The sequence below is a fragment of the Muscardinus avellanarius genome (genome assembly GCF_963383645.1).
Source record: "Muscardinus avellanarius genome assembly, chromosome: 15".
In the NCBI taxonomy this organism is placed as follows: domain Eukaryota; kingdom Metazoa; phylum Chordata; class Mammalia; order Rodentia; family Gliridae; genus Muscardinus; species Muscardinus avellanarius.
The window spans coordinates 37,029,595-37,049,164 of record NC_137801.1 but is presented as its reverse complement, the minus strand read 5'-3'; the positions used below and the strand labels follow the sequence as shown (position 1 = coordinate 37,049,164).

Below are 19,570 nucleotides of genomic sequence, written 5' to 3'. Positions count from 1 at the left end.
GCTGAGACCTGAGGATTGTAGTTCAAGGACAACCTCAGCTACTACTTAGTGAGGACCTTTTGCAATTCAGTGAGACTTTGTTTCAAAATAAAGAATTAAAAATAGGGCTGGGAGTGTAGCTCAGAAGTAGAATGCCCCAGGGTTCTATCCCCAGTACTGAAAAAAAAAAAAAAGAAGAAAAAAAAAAAGAAAATGTGCTTATGTTCACATTTGGGAAGGGGCTCCCCACCTTTTATGGCAATCAAGTAATAGGCAATATGATGCTCACAATTCAGCTTAGTTCAATAAAGTATTGCTAAGCACAGGCTACATGGGATGCAAAGATAGAAAAGAACTAGTCCTGGCTTCAAGGGCCTCCAGGAGGTGAGAAAGATGTATAAGTAGATAATTTTCATTCAATATGTTAAATGTAGTAATAAATTTGCGGTATGGGAATAGCCTAGCGAAGAGGCAAGAGAGGGCTGATATTGAACCAAAATTTTATCAAATGTCCAAGGCAGGGGGGAGAATTCCAAGCTTAGGTAATAACATAGGTGGATATGACAGTAGGAAATGATATGGTAGTTTGAAAAACTAAAAAAAAAAAAAAAAATTTAGCCTGAGGATGAGATAGGATGCTTGCAGGTTTGAGACCTTGTTTCCAAATAAAAAATAAATTCAGGCTGGGGATATATATTGAAGGTAGAATGGTCCTGGATTCAATCCCCAGTACTTGCCTCCAAAAAAAGAAAAAAAATTAGCCTTCCATGTGGCAAAGATGAAGCTGAGGAAATACAGAGAAGCTACAGAGCAAGGGATTAAAGGAAAATTTAAGGTGGAGGGAAGGCAGATATCCCACCGCATGGGTAGCGTGTCTCATGATTATGTCAGCACAGTAGCTTTGGACAGGTATACCAATGGGGAAATTCTCCAGTGACTGAAACGCCAATAAAGTTAGGGCAAACTTCTCATTTTTAATCTGATTTTTGTTTCCTCTATTTTATTTGGAGAGTAAGAGTTTCTTAACTAGAAACTCATTTGCCTCTACTGTGGCTCTTAACCTCCCAAATACACATTTCCTGGGAAAAAAGGACTGAATCACAATTATGCTCTCAGCTTCGGCAGTTTTACCAACTAACAGGTAAAGTTCTCCTAACTATCATTTCTGGGGATCAGGAAGTTGGAGCTCTCTAGAAATCATTCTTTTGAAACTGTGTTTCCAGCCAGGGCTACCTAAAGCATCCTATCACCCAGTTTTTTTGTTTGTTTGTTTGTATGGTACTAGGGATTGAACCCAGAGGCATTCTACTTCTAGGCTGCATTCGCAGATGTTTTCCTTTGAGATTTTGAGTCAGGGTCAGGCTTCGAGGTGGGCCAGGCCAGAGACACTGGTGGCCAACTGGGCGCTCTGTTGAAAGAAAACCTCAAAGGAAAACAGATTGCTGAGCCAAGAATGGGGGAGAGGGGGTGAGTGAGAGGAGAGGGGTCTGCTGAGGACCTTGAGCTGGAAAGACTGGTAAGAGCCACTCTGGGGCTGCACCCGGCTCCCCGTGAGGAGCCCTGCATTCACCAGGGGAGGCTCCCTGGGCCCAGGGTCCCACTCTGACCCCTCAGTGAGTATGATGCCAAGACGGCCCCAGGCTTACGAGAGTCAGGGGAGGGGGGCTGAGAAGAGGACAAGGAAGGACAGCCAAGGACACCTGGGAAGTTCTGGAAGTGGCACAATGCACTTGCTGTGTAATGAGTCTGTCAAAACATATACATTTCTGAGTTCTGTTCACCCGAGGGTCTGTTATTGTTTTGGCCTATTGGTCAAATCATTGGTTGGTTTAATTTGAGCACATCCCCAGCCCAATTATTTATTTATTTGGGTTTTTATTTGTTGTTGTTGTTTGGGATACTGAGGGTGGAACCCAGGGGCTTTCTACATCTGGGCTATACTCCCAGACCTTTTTTTTTTTTTTTAATACTTTATTTGGAAACAGGGTCTCACTGAGTTGCTGAGAGCCTCACTCAGTATCTAAGGCTGGCTTCAAACCTGTGTGATCCTCCTGTCTCAGCCTCCCAAGTGCAGGGATTACAAGGGTGCGCCACCACGCCTGGCTTGTTTGTTTAATCTTGAAACAAGAGTCTTGCTAGGTTGCTACTTGCCAGGAGCTGTCTGCAAACCTTTGATCCTCCTGTCTTGGCCTCCCAGGTACTGGGATTATAGGCATTTGCTACTATGTCCAACTCCCATTTCTTAAAGTACCATAAGGAAGGTGTTTGTGCCACCTTAGTTTGCTATTCTTCCTGGTTCTCATAGAAAGTCATTACCACCTACTTCGTAAGTCCACCCTTTCTTGTTGGATGGGGTAGAGAAGAAGGCCGGCCATTGGTGGACCTTCATGTGATGTGATGCCTGGCAGTGGCTGACAAAGCTAGAGAACTCCTCTTGGGCTTTTAAATTAATTAATTTACTTATTTATCTACTTATTTTTGGCACAAGGAATTGAACCCAGGGACATTCTACTTCTTGAGCTATACCCCTAGCTCAATTTCTTATTTATAATCAAGGTCTTACTAACTTGAGGAGGGCCTCACAAAATTGCCAAGTCTGGTTTTGAACCTGCCATCTTCCTGTCACAGCTTCCTAAGTACTGAGATTATAAGCAGGCGCCACCACACCCAACCCTCTTGGTCTTTTTTAATTTTTTTTTTTTTTTTTTTTTTTTTTTTTGCGGGTCTGAGGGTGGAATCCAGAGGCATTTGACCTCTGAGCTATACTCCCTGCCCAATTTTTTATTCTTTATTTTAAAACAGGGTCTCATTGAGCTGCGGAGGGCCTCACTAAGTAGCTGAGGCTGTCCCCGAACTGCGATCCTCTGGTCTCAGCCTCCCAAATGCTGGGATTACCAGTGTGTGCCACCACGCCCGGCTCTTTTTAAATCTTTGCTGTGGTCCCTCTTGTTATTCACTAATCATTAGGCTTTTTATTATCATTACGCCCTACCCTTCTCTGATTTTCTCCATGATTTTCCAGCTGGAAAATAAAGGCATGAATCAATGCAATTCACTGGGTTCCTACCTTCCTTGCCCCAAGTTTAGAAAAGCCACTCTTCTATTTCTAGTACAGTCAACTCTCTATTATCCAGTGTGAACTTTCCACTTGGTGGGTGGTCTGTAGATGGTTACTAACACCAGACTTCCTCTTGTTCCCCAACAACTTTTACAAGTATTAACCCCAGGATGTGTTCAGAGCCTGGAATGAACTTGGAAGGAAAGCATGCTGCCAAAGCATAATGCATTCCAAAGCTTTTTATCAGTCTTTCTATATTATTTACATCATTGGCAGAATGACCCCAAAAATGCTGAACAGTAAGTTAGAGATTTGGGTACAGATGATGAAACAGCCTCAGCCTGCCCCATGTATGCCTTGTTCCTGAGAACCTGTTTCTCCAGGAGATGTTTGTCTCCACCAGTTAACTCCATGATCATCTGAGCCCATTTGGGGTCCTAGTGGTCCCCTCTGAAAGGAGACTTACCTTCAGTTCCTCACCTGCCTTTCCCGTGAAGGTGTAACAATGCCAAGTACTCCAAATTACACTACTAAAGAGGCTCCTTTATGTCCCTTGTAATTTCCACATGAAAGAAGAATAAATGTTTCTTTGAACCCACTAAGGATTTTCTGTGTCTTTTTTGTATAAGCCATGAAAAATTAATGTTATTACAAAAAGAAAAGGTCAGTTTAAATTGTAGCACCAACACCTTTTTTCTCCTCTAATTTATTTGATCATTAGACTTAAGTTCATCCAGCCCAGTAAGCACAAAAATTTTACTGGATTTGTCATTTTTTGTCCATTTATCTCCAAAGAAGTGTTTTTTAAAAATTCATTGGATCTATGGCATAACCAATTCAGTTTTTAAAATTTGACTCTCAAATTGAGTCACATACAGACTTGTCGTGTATTTGGTGTTTTGACTTTGTGAGATTAATAAGGATTTATATTAGGTGGTTGAGCAACAACCATGGAACTATTGGGGAATTTTTGGTGATGAATGGCCAGCTGGCAACACAGCCTGAGTAAAGAACTGGGCTTTTGCTCTTACAGGCCACTTTTCATTCCACGATGTCAAAGCCTTTATGGAAATCAGCTCATTAATCCTTCAAGTCCTTCCCTTCCCCTTTCTCCTTCGTGCCTCCCTCCACAATCCAATTCACTGTCTCTCTCCTAGTGCTAAGGCAGTTTACCAACTACTGAAAAAAAAAACAAAAAAAACAAAAAAAAACTAAGCTGCCCCAGGCCAGGAACTGAGTGAGAATAGGGGTCAAAACTCTGGCCTGGAAAGTCTGCCTGGGGCTCCATAAAAGAGGACTCCTCCTCACAGTTCCCAGTGGTGGCCCAGTCTGCCACTCTTACTATGTGTAGATTCCAGCTTGCCTGTCCCAGCTGGATCCCAGGCCTGACTGAGTAGGAAACATTTTTAGAAGTCCTGTCAAGTAGGACAAAGAGAAGAAAAAGACTTATTTATTTTTGTTGAGGTTTGGAAGTACTATTATATTGGTCTTAAAATTTTTCAGAAATGAATTCAGTTAGGCATGGTGGCGCACGCTTGTAATCCCAGTGCTTGGGAGGCTGAGACAGGAGGATCGCACCGGTTCAAAGCCAGCCTCAGCTACTTAGTGAGAACCTGTTTCTAAATAAAGTATAAAATAGGTCTTGTTGTATAGCCCAGAGGTAGAAAAGCCCCTGGGTTCCACCTCCAGTACCACCAAAAAAAAAAAAAAAAAAAAAAGACTAAAAAATAGGGCTAGGTGTGTAACCCCTGGGTTCCATCCCCAGTAAAAAAAGAAAGAAAGAAAGAAAGAAAGAAAGAAAGAAAGAAAGAAAGAAGAAAAAATGAATTCAGTTATTTGACATCTCTTTCTTTGGTTATAAAAGGGGGAAAGGGCATGTACACTCATGAGTGTTATGTTCCTTTTAGTAAACTTGGTGAGCTAAATGGAATATTCTGACCATACATCAGATGCTGCGATGACCAAAACAAAACATGTTTATACTACTAAACTTTGTTCATTTTTTCTTGAATGTCAGTATAGTGAATGTTTATCATAGAAAATAATTAAGTACAAAACTTGGAAGAGAATAAGAGTCTGTTCTTACCATAGTCCAATGGAAACTATTATTATAGTTAACAGTTTTATGTAGTTATTTCATTTTTTTTCTATGTTTTTTTTGTATAGTCTAGGTTATACTGTATGTATAAGTTAATAGCTTCCTTCTTTTACTTGACAGTATCATGAAAGCATTTGCTAGTATTACTCTAGGTACAGCTGCCATGGAAAATAATATGACATTACCTTTAAAAATTGAAAATAGAATTACTGTATAATTCAGCAATTTCACTTCTGGATACATACACAAAAAAATTGAAAGCAGAAACTCAAAGAGATACTTGGACAGCCACATTCATAGCTGCGTTATTCACAGTTGCCAAAACATGGAGACATCGCATGTCTTCATTGATGAATGAATAAACAAAATATGGTATATACATACAGTGAAATATTCAACTTTAAAAAGGAAGGAAATTCGGTCACATGCTACAACATGGGTGAACATTGAGAACGTTGTGCTAAGTCACAGAAAGAATTACTGTCTGATTCCACTTACAGAGAGTGCCTAGGCTCGTAGAGACATGAGAAGAATAGTGTTGGCTAAGTAATGGGGCAGGAGAGCACCAGGAACTGCTGTTCACTGGGTTTAGAGTTTTAGTTTTACCAAATGAAAAGAGTTTAGGATATTGGATACACTACATTGTAAATGTACTTAACACTACTGAACTATACACATAAAATTGTTACGATGGTAAGTTTTATATTATTTATTTCTTACTGGATTTTTAAAAGTTTTAATAACAAATTTTTAAAACAAAAGTTGTTTGTTGTATTACTTCTTTGAGGTGCTTATTGTTTTGACTCTTTGTGGTAATTATTTCTGTACTTTTTTCCCTAGTTTTACTATATATTCATCTCTAAAAATAAAATATTTTTTCCTGTTTTTTAAGAAAAAAAAAATCTCACTTGTTGAGGAAGCATGTCTTTGTCTCCGGGGTGGCCAGTCATTGTTTGCCTGTCCATTCTTCCTAGCTTGCTTCTTGTTTTACAGTGTCATAAATAGTGTTCCACTAAAAATCCTTGTGCATGAGTGTGTGTGTGTGTGTGTGTGTGTGTGTGTGTGTGTGTGTGTGTGTGGAGAGAGAGAGAGAGAGAGAGAGAGAGAGAGAGAGAGAGATGGGGTACTGCCTTAGACTTGATTTCCAGAAGTGGAATTAATTTTTTTTTAATTTTATTTTATTGGTGCACTGTATTCATACATCATAGTGGGATACAAACTTTTGTAGACATACATGCACACATCGCCCAGTCAGCCCCCACCCGATCCCCACCCCATTCTCTCCCCATCCCTCCCTCCCATGCTTGGCTTAGTGGTTGACATCTAGTATTATAGCAATTTATCCAAAATTAAAAATGATAATCTCACATAACAGTTTCATTTGTCTGATACCAAGCTTTTGATGACTTAAAGATAACATTTCAATATTTCTTTTTGCTTTCTTTCTTACCAGAGAATATTTTTTCTTTTTTTTTAGGTGAAACTATCATATATTTATTTTTCAGAAAAAAAATCTATCCTGATATGGAATATGGACTCTAGATACCCAAAACAATCTCGAAGCAAAAACAAAGCAAGAAGATGTATATTTTCTGATTTCAAACCATATAAAGCTACAATAATTGAAACAGTGTAGTACTGTTCTAAAGGCAGATATATAGACCATTGGAGTTAAATACAAGCCTAGAGCTAACTTCTTCCCTATATTGTCAAGTTATTTTTGACAAGGTTTCCACGAAGATTTGGTGGTGGAAATAATAATCTTTTAACTAAATATTGTTGAAAAATAATAATTACATGGAAAAGAATAAAATTGGACCCTTACCTAATCCCACATACAAGTATTAACTCAAACTAGATAAAAGACCTAAATATAAATCTTAAGACTATAAACTTTTAGGAGAAAATCTGGGTCATAAAACCTCACAACATTGAAATTGGCAGTGATTTCTTGGATATGATTTCAATGGCACAGGCAACAGAAGAATATACAAACTCCCTAAAAAATAAAAGAAAATATTGTATATCCAAAGACAATGTAAACAGAGTTAAAAGTTACTAATAGAATTGGATAAAATATTTCCAAATGCTATATCTGAAGGTATATTAATATTCCAACTAGAAATCCTAAAAATTAACAACAATATAGGCAAACAATACAATTTAGCGATAGGTAAAAGACTAACATAAATAATGAATCTCCACAGATAACCAATCTTAGTTGTCTGTTGGATGGAAACTCTTGTTTCTCTGGTTCTGGTGAGTGTTACCTATTTCTTCTTTGTAGTTAATCTCTTTGAGTATTTTCTCTAGCGCTGGTTTTGAAGACATAAATTCCTTCAGTTTCTGTTTGTCATGGAAGCTTCTTATTTCTCCATCTAATTTGATAGAAAGTTTTGCTGGATAGGAAATTTTTGGCTGGAAGTTGTTTTCTTTCAGAGTTTGGAATATGTTACTCCAAGCCCTTCTGGCTCTCATGACTTGGTTTGGGAAGTCTGGAGTGATTCTAATTGGTTTGCCGCTGAATGTCACTTGGCCCTTTGTTTTTGTTGCCTTTAAGATTCTCTGCTTGGCTTCCACATTGGTCATTTTGACAATTATATGGCGTGGGGATCCTCTTCTCGGATCCTGTCTAAAGGGAGTTCTATAAGTTTCCTGGATCTGTGTATCAACCTCTTGCTCTATATTTGGAAAATTTTCTGCTATTACTTCCTTGAAGAGATTGTTGATCCCTTTGGTATCACTTTCTTTTCCCTCCTCTATTCCAATTATTCTTAGGTTAGCTCTCTTAAGATGGGCCCATATTTCTTCAATGTCAGATTCCTGCTGTTGGATATCTTTTTCTAGATTAGAAACTATGCATTCATTTTTGGATTGCTCATCTTCTAAGAGCGAGATTCTGTTCTCCATGTGGTCTAATCGGTTGTTTGTGCTTTGAATTGAGGCCTTTACTTCATTAATTGCATCCTTTATCTCTTTTTGGCCCTCTCTGAGTTCTTTTCGAAGCACCTCTATTATTTCTACAGTTATTTTCCTGATTTGATCTTCTAGAAATCTCTGATTTTCTGTTTTATCAGGTTCTGATGTTGTGGGGTTGTGCACATTCATTACTTCAGTGTTATTCCTCTTTCCCATGATTTCGGAGGTTTGTGCCTTCTCTGGGTTCTTCCCTTGGGTTACTATGGCTTCACTTAAGGTGCTCTGGATCTCGAGTCTGTATTATCTCAGACCCTACTACTCCTTTACTGGGTTGTATCACAGAGTCTCCGACCCAGGGAGTCGATAGAGGCTGCTTTAAACTATGGGGGGTGCCAGGTTGCACGCTCTCCTATGGTGTGATATCTCTGCCACCACCACTCCCTCACTGGGTCAAGTCCCAGGAGGCACAATACTGGGATTTCTCCTCTGTGGCCCGCAATTTGACTCACTGTTCTTGAGTACGTAGATGTAGCTGTACTGGACTCGGTGAATTCACTGCTGCTGCCGCCACCGGTGGCAATATGGCGCCTCTGCCACGCCCTCGGCCATGAGGCTGGCGTATTTTTTCTTCTCTGGTTTTGATTTCCACTCTGAATCCCTGCAGCGTGTGCTGAGCTCAGCCACTGGGAGCTTTAAATGCTGTCTGCGCCGAAAGATCCCGCCTGGCTGTTCCGCATCGGCTCACCTCGGCTTGCTGTAGCCGTCCGCTGAGTTCGCCGCTGCCGCCGGCAGTATGGCGCTGCTGCCGCGTCCTCGGGCGCGTGTGTCTCCTCTGTGGCCCTGAGCTCTGTTCTTAGTCCGCTTTCTCTCTGGAGCCTGGTGGTTTTTTTGTTTTTCTGGTGATGGTGTTTTCTGGCTATGAAAGGCGCTCTTTTTTTGTGGTAATGGAGATTGGTTGTTAGCGGGACTCTTAAGCCCCGCTTTTCTCGGTCGCCATCTTCCCGGAAGTCCTCCCAGAAGTGGAATTAATTGATCAGGAAATAGAAAAATATTTAAAGTTCTTGATAACACTGCCAGATTGTTTTCTAGAAGAGAAATTTCAGTTTATCTTCTCACCAACAGTGCATGGGAGACCTCCACCAAAATTTTAACTAAAAAATGTTTAAATTAGATTAAGGAAACTTTCTTTTTGAATGTCTATTTGGTGTCAAGCACTGTATGATGATACTGGTATATATTATTTCATGAATTCTTCTTAAACTCCCTTAGTATAAGAAAATCAAGTTCTCTGTGAACACAGACCTGTGTGTAAGAAGCCCCATTTAGTTAGCATTTCAGATTGGCACAAGGCAGATAAGTCGAAGTACGGATACTTTTTCAGTTTTTACTTTCTCCATGACAGCAGTCACTGCCACACTTTATTATATGTCTGCTTTAAAAGGTGTCTTCCCCAAGTGTGGTAGTGCACACCTAATGTAATCCCTGTACTTGGGAGGGTGAGACAGAATTACAGGCTCAAAGCCAGCCTCAGCAAGGTAGCAAGACTTTTAGCAACCTAGCGAGACCCTGTTTCAAAATTTAAAAAAAAGAAATCTGGTCTAATTTCCAAGTCTTTGATCCATCTTAAATTGATTCTTGTGCAGGGTGAGAAAGTGGGATTGATTTCCAATTTTCTACATATGGTTAACCAGTTTTGCCAACACCATTTGTTGAACAGGCTATCTTTTTTTCAGTGTATTTTTTTGGCCCCTTTGTCAAAAATCAATTGGCTGTAAGTGTGTGGACTTGTTTCTGGGTCTTCTATTCTGCTCCGTTGGTCTATGTATCTGTTTTTGTGTCAGTACCATGTTGTTTTTATTACAGTGGCTTTGTAGTATTGTTTAAAGTCAGGTATTGTAATTCCTTTTACATGGATTTTGTTGCTGAAAACTACTTTGGCTATTCTGGGCTTTTTGTTATTCCAAATGAATTTAAGGACTGATTTTTCTATGCCTGTGAGGAACGATCTTGGTAATTTAATGGGCATTGCGTTGAATCTGTAGATCACTTCTGGAAGCCATTTTAATATTTATTCTGCCGATCCATGAACATGGCAGATCTTTCCATCTTCCAAGATCTTCTTCGATTTCTTATTTCAATGTTTTATAATTTTCTTTGTAGAGAATTTTTACCTCCTTGGTTAAGTTTATTCCTAAGTATTTTATTTTTTTGTGGGAGATCCTAAGTGGGAAAAAAAGGAAGAAAAATAAATTTCAAAGTTAGAGGTAGAATACTCTTGGATTCAGTCCACAATGTCACACACACACACACACACACACACACACACACACACACACAGAGGCATCTTTTTGGCGGGGGGGTGGGGGGGCTCCACAGGTACTGTCCAGGCAGAGGGGTTAAACTGACATGCATGCATGTCTTGTTGGCCATTGATGTGTTTTTTTGAGATTGCACAAAATGTAAGTTGTTTTTTGTTTGTTTGTTTTTTGTTTGGTGGTACTGGGGGTGGAACCCGGAGGCTTTTCTACCTCTGGGCTATACTCCCAGACCTATTTTCTATTTTATTTGGAAACAGGGTCTCACTAAGTTGCCGAGAGCCTCACTAAGTAGCTGAGGCTGGCTTCGAACCTCCGCCATCCTCCTGTCTCAGCCTCCCAAGTGGGGAGATTACAAGCGTGCGCCACCATGCCCGGCTATAAGTTGTTTTGTTTTTTTTTAAACAACTTGCTGGCCGAGCTTGGTGGTGCATGCTTGTAATCCCCGTGCTTGGGGGGGGGGGGGGCGGAGACAGGAGGACCGCACTGGTTTGGAGCCAGCCTTGCTGGCTTAAGAGATCCTGTTTCCAAATAAAAATATATATAAAATAAGTCTGGGAGTGTAGCCCAGAGTAGAAGGGCTTCCAGGAACCCCAGTACCACAAATAAATAAATAAATAAATAAATAAATAAATAAATAAATAAATAAAACAGCTTGCTGGCATTTAAAGATCAGGAAATTATTTAGCAAAACAGAATTTCTGGCTTTTCTGAAAAACTAAAGATCTGTTGAGTCAGGCCTGGTGGCGCATGCTTGTACTTAGGAGGGTGAGAGAGGAGGATCTGGGTTCGCGTCCAGCCTTAACTACTGAAGTGAGATCCTGCAACTTAGAACCTGTTTCAAAAATAAAGAATTAAAAATAGGACTGGAGTTGTAGCTTGGAGGTAGAATGCCCCTGTGTTCAATCCCCAGCAACACACACACACACACACACCCCTAAAGATTTATAAACACCTGGTCCATCCTCAGTAGACCACAGCTAAGTAAGGGCCATCTTCTGTTGGCGGAGCATGGTCTCTGCACCTTGCACAGTCCCCACCCAGGCACTTCTCCCATTAAGATCCCTACTGAGGGATCTCCTTGGAAACATGTTTTTGACTCTTAATACTGATGTTTATCAGACTGGCTGATGGCGAGTTTTGCTCTAGGCAGTAGTTTTTCATGCTCATGGCCACATTTTAGAATCATCTAGAGAAGTTTTGTTTTGCTTTGCTTTGTTTTTGTGATATTGGGGATTGAACCCAGAGGTATCTACCTCAGGACTATACCCCAGTCCTTTTTAGTTTTTGTATATAAACAGAATCTCATTATGTTGCTGAGGGCCTCACTAAATTTCTGAAGCTGGTCTTGAACCTGGATTCTCCTCTCAGCCTCCTTAAGTACTGTGATTATAGGCATGTACTATCATACCTGGCTTCAAGAAAGGTTTTTAAACCTACTAATTCTAGGCCCCACCTATAGAGTTTCTGATTTAAGTATTTTAAGTTATGTCCTGTGCATTCAAAAGTACTATTTAAACCAGCTACTCTGGTGTGGTTGTTTATCAGAAAGCACATGGCACATTTTCGTTTTTTAGATGATGCTTAGATAGAATAGTCCAGTATCATTTCATTCAGCAACTCTTTCTTGAGCTCTACCATATTGCAGGCTACATCAAACACTGCAGCCATTTATTAAAACCATTACTTCAGTGTGGAGGGGGCAACAAGTCAGTCTTCTCAAGTAGCCTTGGAGGTCTCAAATTTTAGATCTAGAAAGAACCATAGTGTTTATTATAGTTCTCTCCCAGTCCTATGCATATGGAAAACTGCGGCCCACAGAAGTTGCAGTTTGTTCCTTGTCACATGGCTGAACAGAGTAAGATCTGAGTGATCAGAGCCAGCATTCACTGAGAACCCCGCTCCCAGCACCTTTATTGTGGGGCTCCTTCTGGACCACACTGCCTCCGTCTATCCCAACACTGTTCTTGTCAGGACTTTGAATGCCAGTAACTTAAGCATTCTCTAGAACATCACTTCTCAGAAAGAAAATGTGCACAGGGGTCTCCTGGGGATCTTATTCAAATGAAGATTCTCATTCATTGAGTCTCAGGCGGGGCCTGAGAGCCTGCATTTTTAACTGGCTCCCAGGTGAGTCTACTGCTGCTGGCCCTGAAACAGTATGTACTTTGAGGGGTCAAGGCCAGAGAGTCATCCACTGTGATTGTCCTTCCAATTAGAAATACTCTCATTCTAGCCCCATGCATTGGTGTACACCTGTAATCTCAGTACTTGGTAGGCTGAGATGGGAGGACCACAGGTTTGAGGCCAGCGTGGGCAACTTAGCAAGATCCTGTTTCAATGTCGGGCATGGTGGTGCAAGCTTATAATCCCAGCTTTCTGGAGGCTGAGATCCAAGGATCATGGTTTGCGGACAGCCTCAGCTACTTAGTGAGGCCGTCCACAACTTAGTGAGACCCTGTTTCAAAATAAAGAATAAAAAACAGAACAGGGGGTGTAGCTCGGAGGTCAAATGCCTCTGAGTTTCATCCCCCAGACCAGAAAAAAAAAATTTTTTTTTAGAGATCCTGTTTCAAAATAAGCAGGGCTGGGGTTGTGGCTGGGAGGTAGAATAGAAGGAATGTATCTCGAGAGGCGTGGTGGCACAGGCTTGTAATCCCCGCGCTTCGGAGGCGGAGACGGGAGGATCGCGCAGGTTCAAAGCCAGCCTCACTGGCTTAAGAGACCCTGTTTCCAATGTTTCCAAATAAAAATATAAGAAAATAGGTGTCTGGGAGTGTAGCCCAGAGGTATAAGGGTTTCCAGGAACCCCGGTACCACTTAAAAAAAAAAGAAGAAGAAGAAGGAGAAGGAGAAGGAGAAGAAGAAGGTATCTCAACATCACTAAAGCAATATACAATAAACCCAAAGCCAACATCATAATGAATGGGGAAAAATGCAAGAATTCCTTCTAAAATTAGGATGCCCACTATCACCACTCCTTTTCAATATAGTTCTCAAGACTCTTGCCACAGAAATAAGACAAGAGAAGAATATCAAAGGAATTCAAAAAGGGAAAGAGGAATTAAAATTATTCTTGTTTGCAGATGACTTGATCCTATATCTAGAAGACCCAAAGTACTCAACCAAGACTATTGGAACTGATTCACTGAAGTGGCGGAATACAAAATCAACCTAAAGAAATCAGTTGCTTTTCTATATGCCAACAATGAATCCACGAAGAAAGAAAACAATTTCATTCACAATAATCTCAAAACTAATAAAGTGATATATAGATTCAATGGAATTCCTATTAAAATACCAATGACATTCTTTATAGACCTAGAAAAATCAGTCATGAATTTCATTTGGAGAAAAAAAGACCAAAAATAGCCAAAGCAATTCTCATCAATAACCATGCAGGAGACATCACAATCCCTGACTTCAAATTATACTACAGGGCAATAATATTTAAAACAGCATGGTATTGGCACAATAATAGGCACAAAGACCAATGGAACAGAATAGAAGATACAGAAACAAACCCACACACTTATAGTCGATTGATCTTTGACAAAGGGACCAAATACATACACTGGAGAAAAGACAGCCTTTTCAACGAATGGCTGTCTTGGGAGACAGCCCAAATGGTACTGGAAGAACTGGCTATCCATTTGTAGAGATGGAACTAAATCTTTACCTCTCACTGTGCATAGGAATCAACTTGAGATGGATCAAAGACCTGGAAATCAGACCAGAGACTGTGAAGCTATTGAGGAGGGCATAGGTTCAACACTCCAACTTAACTTCCAACTTAACAGGATCTCCAGAGCACAGGAAATTAAAACAAGAATTAACAAGTGGGATGGCATCAAATTACAAAGTTTCTTCTCATCAAAGGAAACCATCAAGAATCTAAAGAGAAAGCCTACAGAATGGGAGAAGCTCTTTACCAGCCACCACTCTGATAGAGGGCTAATATCCAGAATATACAAGGAGCTCAAAAGACTCTACACTAGCAAAACAACCCAATCAAGAAATGGGCAACTGAATTGAATAGACACTTCACAAAAGAAGAGATACAAATAGGCCCGTAGATACATGAAAAAATATTCAACATCATTAGCCATCAGGGAGATGTAAATCAAAACTACACCAAGATTCCATCTAACCCCAATCAGAGTGGCAGGCATAAAGAAGTCAACAACAAATACTGACGAGGATGTGGGGAAATCTTTTACACTGTTGTTGGGAGTGCAAACTAATTCAACCACTATGGAGATCAGTGCGGAGATTCCTTAGAAAACTAGGAATAGATCCACCATATGATCCAGCTATACCACTGATGGGTAGCTTTCCAAAAGGGTTGGAATCAGAGAACTACGGTAACATATACATACCCATGTTCATAGCAGCACAATTCGCAATAGCCAAAATATGAGCCCAATCTAGGTCTCCATCAACAGATGAATGGATTGCAAAATTATGGGAAATACTCAGCAATAAAGAAGAATAAAATCATGTCATTTGCAAGAAGATGGAAAGACCAGAAGAATATATGTTAAGTGAGATCAGCCAAGCACAGAAAGAGAAGGGACATATGTTTTCTCTAATCTCCTCAAGCTAGAGTATTAGGGATACCAGAGGGACTCCAGATAATGGAGGGAAACCTCAGCAAAGCCAGAAAGGTAGAGTAGGGGAGAAAGAAGGCTGAGGTTAATAAATGGAAAAGCTACATTAGGAAATGTATATACATGTGAATATAACATGGTAATCTGGACAATAAGTATTGGGAGGGAGGGAAAAGGGGAAGCGGGATGGGAAGAGGGCACCAAGTACTGTGTGAATGTATGCCATTGTCAGCATGATCCACATTATGATGTGAGACGATAGTGCACCAATAAAATAAAAAAAAGAACATCCCTGGGTTCAATCTTTGGTAGGAAGGAAGGAAGGGAGGGGAGGGAAGGAAGGGACTTCAACCCTCATTTCTAAGGATTTAGAGCTATAGGAGAGGGCCTGAGGCCACTGAAGGTACTAGTCCAGCATCCTCACCTCACCTACCTAGGGTGACCTGCACAGAGGGCTGCTGTCCATGGGAAGTCTACATTCTCTGCTCTCGGCAGCCATTCCTGTGGCCTTAGTGCCTAGGGTAGGACAAATGCTTTGCTGGTATGCAGTATTTATCGTTTTGAAAATAAAAGTCTGATTCCCTGATGAGAAAAACAGGTTTTCAGGACTACAAGAATTGGTCCCAAGGTTAAAAAAGGGAAAGCACCCCTGGAAACACATTTTTTTAATAAAATAGTGTTGATGAAGGGAAGAGATGATGGCTGGAGCCAGTGTTTGTTGAAGACCTCTCTGAATGCCAGACCTATTGATTTGTTTCCCCAAGGTTTTTTTTCTTTTTTTTTTTTTCACTCTACCTCTACTCCCTTTTCTCTTGCTTAGTCCTGAACTAGGCTGAGTGGTTGTGTCCCTTAAGAGTATGTGGATTTAAATGTTTAAGAAAAATATGCTTATAGTGACAAAGCTGGGGCTTGCTTTTGTGTGGCAATTTTAGTTTTTCCCTAAGGGGTCTGTGGCCAGCTGCAGTGTTCTGGTTTAGGACACTTTGCTCTACAACAGCTGAAGACAGCATTTATTTTCTAACCACCAGATTTATTCACACGAGACTGTATTTCCCAGGCAGAAGTACTGGGGCTTAGGTCTGATTTTGCTTTCCCACTATCCTCTAGTTCATTCTCAAATCCATTTTGCCTTCCAGACTATTCCCCTCCCCAAGAAAGAGATCTTTCTTTTGTTAAGACTTGCTTCTCTTTATTTCAAAAGTGTCAGCTGTCTGCCAAGGTACAGGTTGCTGTTTCACTTCCACGCCACTGCCTCAATCCAGAAGGATTGTTAAAGTACTCAGATGATGTGGCATTTTAAAGCTATCATTTGTGGTCCCTGCCAAAACTTTCAGAGAAGCAAGTCTTAACAAGGATGGTTAGTCATAGAGCAAATTTCCAGGCATTGCTTGTGGTTGTTTTGCTTTTGGGTTTATTGTTTCGTCTTTTTGAAATCAACCAGTATCTCTTTCTATCTATCTTTTTCTCTCCTTCCTTCCCTTCCCTTCCCCCTCCCCACAGGCTATACTTTATAGACTGGTCTGGGTAAAAGCAGTCAAAATGATCAATATGTTACATTAAGCCTTTGAGCAGATTACCCAAGATCAAAATTTCTTCATATTACAGCAAGAAGAAAAAACACATAACTGCACACCTAGCTCCCAACTGCTGATGTTTTCTGCTTTTTAAATATAAAAATCTGTAGTCCCAACCTGGAGACAGTAATTAGTTTAATGGAAGACTTAGAAATATCTCCCTCTGCTTGTTGTTGGTGGCTTGTGGGGGTATTATTGCTGGAAAACTTGGGCAGGGTTGTCACAGCCTAGCTCCCAAGGGGGGAGTGCAAGCTTGAAGTGTCCTCCACACATCTTCATAACATTATGCAAAGCCTTAATACAGTGGGATTTTTTTCCCCTTCAGCATGTAACATGCACCATCTTTGGGATAAATCATCACTTTCGTTTCCTTCATCGAGCCATTCTCAGAGAATGGAAGTCATTTCAGATTCACAAACACTAGAAGGCAATATAGTAGGTACAGTGGTGAAGATATAGATGAACAGCATTTTCGCTGTTTCAAAAGCCATGTAAGATAAGTACAGATTGAATTAGCTATAAATTTGAAATGAGCCAGGCGTGGTGGCGCACACTTGTAATCCCAGCATTCAGGAGGCTGAGACCTGGAGGATCGCGGTTCGCGGACAGCCTCAACTACTTAGTGAGGCCCTCTGCAACTCAGTGAGACCCGGTTTCAAAATAAAGAATAAAAAATAGAGCAGGGGGTGTAGCTTGGAGGTTGAATTCCCCTGGGTTTCATCCCCAGACCGACAAAATATAAATAAATAAATAAAATAATTAATTAATTAATTTGAAATGAGTCTCTGTTACAGGACCTGGGGAGAAGTAAGTGCCAGCTCATATGGCTAATAGTGTCAAGGTGGTTTTTCTTAGATTGGCGAATGAGGGACTTTATACTGGTGTAAAGCCTTTGTTGTTAAGTAAATTGTGAAAGCCTTATTGCCCAGATTTTAAAAAAAGGAATCTTAGCAGAGTGTGGTGGCTCACACCTATAATCCCAGCACTTGGGAGGCTAAGATGGGAGGATCACAGGTTCGAGGCTAGTCTCAGCAACTTAGTGGGACCCTGTTTCAAAATTAAAAAGTAAAAATGGATAGGGATGTAGCTCAGTAGAGAGCTCAGTATTGTGGGGCACATTAGACATATACAATAGAGACTCAATAATAGGGCCTCATTCTAATTGAAAAGAGAGCTTGTCTATTGAAAAATAAAAAACCAACAGTGGAGCACAAGTAGAAGTACATATAATAAGTACAAAAGTTTAGGGAGAAATGTGGACTGGGATAGTTAGGGAAGGCTTCTAGAGGAGGTAGGTATTTGAGATGGGCCTTGGAGCAGGGGTGTGGTGTGGAAACACCGAAAGAGCAGAGCATGTGGAGTTGGGTGGCACACGTCATGGCTCACCTCAGGCAGTGCACATGGCATGTTGCAGGCAGTCAGGGGATAGGTCTGAAGAAGAAATACCGTGTTTTGGAGAACAGTGCAAAATGAGATGGGCCTTGGAGCAGGGGTGTGGTGTGGAAACACCGAAAGAGCAGAGCATGTGGAGTTGGGTGGCACACGTCATGGCTCACCTCAGGCAGTGCACATGGCATGTTGCAGGCAGTCAGGGGATAGGTCTGAAGAAGAAATACCGTGTTTTGGAGAACAGTGCAAAATGAGATGGGCCTTGGAGCAGGGGTGTGGTGTGGAAACACCGAAAGAGCAGAGCATGTGGAGTTGGGTGGCACACGTCATGGCTCACCTCAGGCAGTGCACATGGCATGTTGCAGGCAGTCAGGGGATCGGTCTGAAGAAGAAATACCGTGTTTTGGAGAACAGTGCAAAATTTGATAAGAGGCCAGTTGTGGCAGCCCTTAAATTTCAGCCAGAGAAAGTGTGGACTTGATCCAAGAGTGAAGAGGATGTTGATGAGTTCAGGCTGACACTAGAGAGACTGCTGCCTGTCTGCACATGGAACACACTGAGGGATGTTTTATGTTGACCCGTACAGCCTCTTATATTGGTTAACACAATTTCCATTCTCTGCCCCCTAGTAATAGTCTTTCAGCTCTCTGACCCTGTCACCCAGAAGCCCTTATTGCCTGCCCAGTCGGTAGCAATGAAATAGAGATACTTTACGCACCTGAGACTGCATGTCTTTTGTCTTTCTAACATTGTTATAAGAACCATGGAATTTATAACAGGAAAGGAAATTTAGAGATCCTCTCATCCAGTGGAATTCTTTCTTCAAACAGAAATTTGTATGGAATGAAAATTTAAGATGTTGAAGATAAGCCTGACAGTTTGGTGCATGCCTTTAATCCCAGCTACTCAGAGCTGAGGCAGGAGGACCTCAAGTTTGAGGCCAACCTGGGCAACTTAGGGAAACCCTATCGCAAAATGAAAAGGGCTGGGTTTGTACCTCAGTGGTAGAGCTCCCCTGGGTTTCAATCCTCAGTTCTGCAAAAAAAAAAAGAAGTTGAAGATAGTAGTGATGGCAAATGCAGTTCAAGCTGGGAGAGGGGCCTAGATCCCCACCTGCATGCTTTGCTCCCATTGGAGGCCCTGGAAAAGACTTAGAGAGGCCTCCTTCCAACTTCCTATTTTAAAACAATGATCTAATCCAAACCTATACTTATAGAAAACGTAATAGACATTCTAGGTGGCGGGGTGTGGGGGGTGAGAAGACAGCCTTCCTGCTTGGTAGATGTGGCTGGGCCAGGTGGTCCAAGTTAGGGATGTAAATAGCATGTTTGTTTTTGCCTTTTGACGTGCTTCCTTCTCCTCCTGCTGCCTAATCATCATGTACAAAATTCTTCAACCCTATGGCCCAAAGCTGCCTGGGCCCTCTCTCAGGAGCTGCTCTTCTGGAAGGGCCCCACACTCCAGGCCTTCTTGCCATCAAAACGTAGCTATTGTAGATCCCCTTTCCTCAGAAATCCACTCTTAGCTAGCTGGCCACCACCTAATCTGATCAAAAAGTCATGCCAGCAAGTTCTAACATCTCGTGAGTAAATAAGTGAGTTCTCCTGGGCCACACAGCCGTTCTGCAG

The 19,570-nt window shown here is 41.2% G+C and overlaps 1 protein-coding gene across 1 annotated transcript in view; it reads left to right on the top strand.

Annotated features, from left to right (window-relative positions):
• The window catches only part of THADA (THADA armadillo repeat containing), a gene marked incomplete at both ends in the record, with an annotated part of 379,586 nt that overhangs the window by 260,091 nt on the left and 99,925 nt on the right, over positions 1-19,570 (top strand). The gene's annotated exons all lie outside the window — the stretch shown is intronic.